The sequence below is a fragment of the Anser cygnoides genome, chromosome 18 (genome assembly GCF_040182565.1).
Source record: "Anser cygnoides isolate HZ-2024a breed goose chromosome 18, Taihu_goose_T2T_genome, whole genome shotgun sequence".
NCBI lineage: Eukaryota > Metazoa > Chordata > Aves > Anseriformes > Anatidae > Anser > Anser cygnoides.
Genome location: NC_089890.1, coordinates 12,850,707 through 12,856,808, shown reverse-complemented (window position 1 = coordinate 12,856,808; position 6,102 = coordinate 12,850,707). Strand labels below are relative to the sequence as shown.

The 6,102-nt window shown below is 42.9% G+C and overlaps 1 long non-coding RNA gene across 1 annotated transcript in view; it reads left to right on the top strand.

The window, feature by feature from the left end:
• The first annotated feature begins 4,690 nt into the window (after positions 1 to 4,690).
• LOC106043777 (uncharacterized) overlaps positions 4,691 to 6,102 on the top strand; it is a 195,142-nt gene continuing 193,730 nt past the window's right edge. Inside the window, exon 1 of the long non-coding RNA XR_010825640.1 lies at positions 4,691 to 5,303. This is a non-coding gene — a long non-coding RNA (uncharacterized lncRNA). The remainder of the gene's footprint in view (positions 5,304 to 6,102) is intronic.

Below are 6,102 nucleotides of genomic sequence, written 5' to 3'. Positions count from 1 at the left end.
TCAGTAGAATTTCTTGGTGCATAAACATATCCTAATATTGCATTGCATTGATTTAGTACATTGTACTGAGAATTAATCGTTTGGCCTTAAGTTCCTGCTTCTTTCCCTGTACTTGCTTTTTTGTATACTTTTCTTCACCATGACCTTTTTGTGCTTTCAGCAGCATCTCTGCCACCCCATGAGGTGACAAGATGTCAGCTGAGCTAGCAGGTGCATCTCCTCAGGCTCTGGAAATGCATATCACCTGCTGCAGGAATATGAACACCACCGTTTACAGCTCCTGGAGGACTCCACAAAGTTCACCTCCATATTGAACCTCTGTCAAGGATGGAAGAGGGGAAAAGTCCCTAACTATTACAAGCAGCAGTCTCTCCTGATGTAGCAGTGTCCCTTTTATTCAAAGGGCTACCTCCACCCTGCCTGAATGTTCCTGTTGTCTGAGATGCTGGAGGTCTAGGAGTTTGGCAGATGGGGAGTGGGGTAAGCACAAGTAATCTATTCTGAGTTTTAGAGAATCTATAATGAAGGCAATTTGGGCTAAGTTTGTTTTCATCCAAGCTCTACTTGCAGCCACCTTTCTGCTCAAACCTTTGGAATGACAGAAATGTGAATCCCACTGCTGAAGGGGAAAATGCAGGATATTGATGTATGTGTATGGGATGGTGAATGTTGGTGATAAGTTTGCATTGGCAGATGGTCCTGGATTGTTGTCATTCTGCTGGGTGCCATGTGACTATCCCATCAGGGACTGACACAGGCTCCTTGTGTGGCTAAGGTACCTCATCTCCTGTATTGCCCTTCTAGCCTTCAAGCTACACAAATACCTTCTATGTAAGCAGTAAGGCAACTCAGTCCTGCTGTGTGAGTGTCAGAGTAGTTTGGGCAGGATGCTCTAGTGCACCAGCCGGTTCCCTCCAAGCCTGGGTCATATGCGTCTAAGGATGGGTGGCTCTAGGGACTCATCCCTATAGCATTGCAGGTGTGACCACACCGAGTGTGGTGGCTTCTCCCTTGCTCAGTCTCCCAGCATGATTCTAGAAGACTTGCCTCCGTGTGCCCCATCCCTAACGTAGGCAGAGCTCTGTGGCCAGAGCAGTACCTTGCAGTGATGCAGGAGGGTGCAGGAAAGCAGCTTTTCCAGCAGATGCACAGGGTGGCTGCAGCAGCATTAGGAGCTTTAGGCATAAAGGAGCATTCAGGGTAACCATAGATCAGTTCTGCATGGTGTGAATGTCAGTTGGAGATCTGTCTCTCTATCAAAACCTTTTTGTACAGAGGAGGAGGGTAGAGTGGTGCTAACTGTTCTGGCCTATTGTTTAAAAGTATTTTGAATTGCAACATTCAAACAGGCTGGTGGAATATTTTTCAGTAAATTTTGAATGTGGCAGATACATTTTCTATACCATGGTGGGAAAAGGATTACGGTATTTGCTATGGAGACAGGAAGATTGATTCTCGCTTGGAAAATCTGCCAGATTTCTTGATTTAGAGAGCTGATGATTGGTGGACTGCTTAAACTTGATTTATATCAAGTTTTCTTTCTGTCTTTCTTTTTTTACCCCACATGTTCTTCTGATAACATCAGCTGGTCTTATTCAGAATGATTTTTTTTATTTGTTTGTTAATGAACATTATTTTCTTTGAGTGTTTTTGATATTCATGTCAAAACTCTTCTCTCTAATACCTGCTTGTTTGGAATAATGTGACTAAATTTCACTTGCATGAAGTCTGAGTAAAGTCACCGTGCTTTAGAGAGAGACAACCCACATGTTTCTTGCTGAAGGCAGAAGCACACTATTTCAAAAACATCGATCCCTCCTGAGGATCTAATCTGAAATCTTTAAAATTATGTAAGCAATCTAAGCTACTCAATACATTTCTTCTAAAGCACCTCATATTCATTCCTACTTTTCTGAATAACTTGGCACGAGAGGAGGCAAATAACCCTCTTACAGGGCTGTGTGAGCCCTGTGCAGCCCAGAGGTTTGCACTGCACAGCAGGAGGCAGGCAAATGGGAAATTCTGGTTCAGGTCTGCAAGCAGGCAACAGCTTCAGTCAGCTCCATGGGCTGCTAATCCCTCTCAGGAACTCCAAATTCATCTGAGTAATTTAAAATGGAGGCAAGGAAGCACAGAAAATGAACCCATCAGAGGCAAAGAAACTTAAAAGGATAATTGATGTCCTATTGTTATCGCTACTGCAAGCATCTCGTATCATGAAAGTAATACATGACACTTCTATATTACAGCTAGTTCTGTGTCATTAATTATACTATGAGAAACTTCCGTGGTTTTTTTTTGTGTGCTTTACTTTCTGCCCTAGCCAGCCAGACTCTTATTGCCTGTAAATAGCTTGAGCCAATGTGGATCTCTTCTACCCAACGCCTTTGCTGAGTACCCTGTGTGCTCTTTTGTCTACTCTCCTTCCCTTACTAATTAGTCTTCATTAAATTACTTAAAAATAAGATCTGTGACTTTCAAAAAATGATTTACTAAATCAAAATTTCATTTAAAAAAAAAGTGATTGTTATTCCGCAGTACAATATTAACAATTAATAGTATTTACGAGGGGGTGCTCACAGTGATTAGAACAGTTGCAATTGTATCAATCCAAATTGTGACAAAGTAATACAATTAGTTAAAAGTGAAAACAAGAGGGAGAGAAGGATTAAAGTAGTGGAGTATCTGCAGTAAGACTGGTTTTTTTCCTTTTTTTTTTTTTTTTCTTCCCATCCTGCAGAGGGATGCTTTGTGAATGAAAAGACCAAATTCTTGCAATCCAGTTTTGGGCAAACTACAGCATCCTGGCCTGGGCTGTGCAGTCCTGCACCATTCCTTCCACTCTGTACCGTTGCATTGAGGTACTTCTTGCACAAAGCATCCCAACCCAGCAAGACAAGGATTTAAATGTCTGTGGGATGGGAGCTCCAGGTTTTAGTCTGAAGCATGGGTGGTTACTTATTCCCCTGGCAGAAGTCTTCTTGGACCAGAGCGCTCTGAAATGGATTGTTTAGGGAGGGTGTGTTAATAGAAGTTGAGCCTGAAAAGTCAGGTTAAACAATATTTTCTGGGTTTAGCTATGGAAAGGAAGACAGATTATTGATCTGTGATTTCTCCAGCTCCTGTTCTTGTTTTCTGGGACTCTGAGCAAAGTCTGTCTTACAAGTGGTAATGTCTGATAAGCCTGTTTGCAAATGAACACACCTGTTAATTGTTTAAAAATGTCCCTCCACAAAATACCTGTTAAAACTTCACTCTTCATATTTTAAAGGGAAGTTTTGTTTTATGTTCTTCTGTTCAAACATCATGTGGCCGAGTAGCAGCAAAGTGAATAATAGTTGAGTGCATAATTTTGATCTAATTACATTGGTATTGAATTGCAGGTGAAGCATTAAATTGATTTGAAAAAAAATCTCTTTGCAAGTATCTGATATTGATGAAAAGGTCATTATGCATTTGTAGCGATTTCTGCTTTTGTGCAGTGAGGTCAGATCAAGACCAACATTGTACTTGTGCCTCCAGGGCTTTAGACAAATTCTGCATCGGTCTAACACTGAGTGGCACAGGCATGAATTTCACCCTTACTTCATGTGGCTTTGAACTAACGAGAGAACATTTAGATTTATCTTATTAAATCTTTAGTGCTCTTTTAACAATAAATTGATATATAATTAACATAGACAATCTTATTAAATCTATATTAGGGAGCTTATTTCAGACAATTGAATTTTAAATTGAAGGTGATACAAAGCGCCTCTCCTCACAAGAATAATTGTGGTTCCTCACTAAATGTATCAGACCTGAAATGGGTAATACCCAACAGGGTGTTCCTCGGCTGGTGTGTCATCTGTGAAACCAAACAAGTAATTCATGTTGAATCATTTCACTTTTGAGTACCACTTGTGGTTTATCTACTAACGTGTCGAGTGTTTTGCAGATGTTTTTCCCATTTTCTGCAGGAATGGCCCCAGGGTGGGCAGTGGACTCTGCCTGGAGCCCGTGGGGCAGTGCCGAGCTGTCCGACTGGCTGCGGGTGGGTGCAGGGGGATGCGCGGTGCTGGGCCGAGCAAAGACGGCAGTGCCCGTGGGCAGCCTGTGTGTGGCCTCGCACCGGGCAGCTGTGGGGGAGCACCGTGGACGTCCCCTGGGAGGCTGAATTCTCCCAGGGTCATTGTGGCTGCGTCAGTCCTCTCTGTTACTAACGAGGAAAGACTTGCTCCACTTGCCAGCCTTAGTGGCTATTCTCACTTCTCCTGATTTAGACCTTCACTAGAGTCCTAAGACTGGAAATCTTGGTGTCATTTTGCTCTGAGCAGCTTGCTTTTACTCTTCTCTCTTGTATCTAAATCTGCCTCTCTCCATCTTCATTACTTTGACAGGATTTTGACTTAAATTGACCTTGTGCTGGCTGAATTTTTTTTTTTTTTAAATCAGCTTTTTGTATCTAGTTAAGCTTTGGGACAACAACTCCTGCTGAGAGCAACATGGATGCCAGCCAGTCTTATTCTACATCTCTTCTCCCAGCACAGAGATTGCAGATATTCTCGGTTGTAGCTCTCTCTAAGTGCCTTATAAACGAGTCAAAGATTGGTAACTGCAGAAAAAGAAGTGCACAGAGAGGAGAAAATGTCTTTGTTCAAAGTCAACTGCTGGAATATTGACAAGTATGAGCAGACCTAGTGAACAAATCTCTCCATGGGAAAGATGTGTCCCTTACCTTCAACCAAGAACATCCTCCTCCGGCATAAAGTTCGTGTTACTAGGATTGCTAAACCAGGCGGTAGCTTGGTCCAAGAATTGTCCTGGTCCCTCAGCAGGAACACTCAGCACCATTTGCTCCTAGCCGCTGGTGATAGCGAAGCCTTAGGGGAGAGATGGTGCATAAGGCATTCAGAGAACAGAAGGACCTTTCCTCAGTGATACTTGAGGAAGCCATTGAATTGGCATGCACTGAAGTTCTCTGCTCCCTCGGTGGTGCCAGGCTTTGGCCTAAGGGTGATGTCGCCCCCCAGGACCTCTCAGCCAGTGCTGGCGGAGTGCCACTGGAACCTCGGGGTGGGACCAAGAAGAAAAGGGAGGGGCTGGGGTGTGTGCGGCTGTCTGCAGCACACAGCTCTGCCTGCTGGCAGCCTGTGGCCGGTGCAGTGCTGCTGGGAGCACGTGCTGGGCGCTGTGTTGCCGCAGTGTGTATTGCCTGGCACACCTCTCACCCTGCGCTGTGCTGCCTTGTTCTGCACTGGAGGGGCTGTGCGATTCTGGCACCCTGAATGATCTTGCCAGGACAACGACAGCTCAGGCAACAGGTCAGGGTAACTTGCTGCCTTCCGTGTTTTGCTTCATTTGCTTCTCTCTCCTTTCATTAATTCTGGAATGAGCAAAGCACAAAAAAAAAAAAAAAAAGCTTGTCTAGGGCTTCAAGTGTTTATCCCAAAAGAAGGTTCCACGCTGACTTATTTTTTTTTCTTTGTGATGGCTGTGACTGAAACATTTAACCACCTATATTTGTTGTTGATGTTGTTGCTGCTGCTATTGTTGTGTTTGTAATTAATGTAATTTATTCTGTAAATATCAGAGTTATTTAGTAAACATGCCTATAGAGATTTGTCCTGAATAACAGTGTTTTATTAATATAATCCTTAGCTACTCAGCTCAAACAACTTCTCAGAGCTGGAAATCTCTCACAGAGAAACCAGTTGTGAATATTAAAAGGGATTTGGAGGAGGAGGAGGCAAGAATTACATTTTCAAATATTCCACCAAGCTGAAGATTTAACCTAGCAACATCACTGAATCCCTGCACAGGCTCACAACCTCATTTAGTTTTGTATTAGAAGACTTGGTTGCATTTTAATTGTGTACATAATATTATTGATATTTAGCAATTGTTTCTGTCACCTTCCACCTCAATCAGCATTGCAAAATACAGTTTGAACTAACTGGGAAGTAATTTCCTAGCTAATATTTCTTCTCATCTCATGAGAAAAGCTGATACAACAGCTAGCATATCATGGATCAAACAGCCCCCGTTTCATGGTTCTGCTCATTCTGTAGGCTCCGTGTCAGCTCCACTTGAAATTGAAGCTATTTTATCTTGCATAATGAC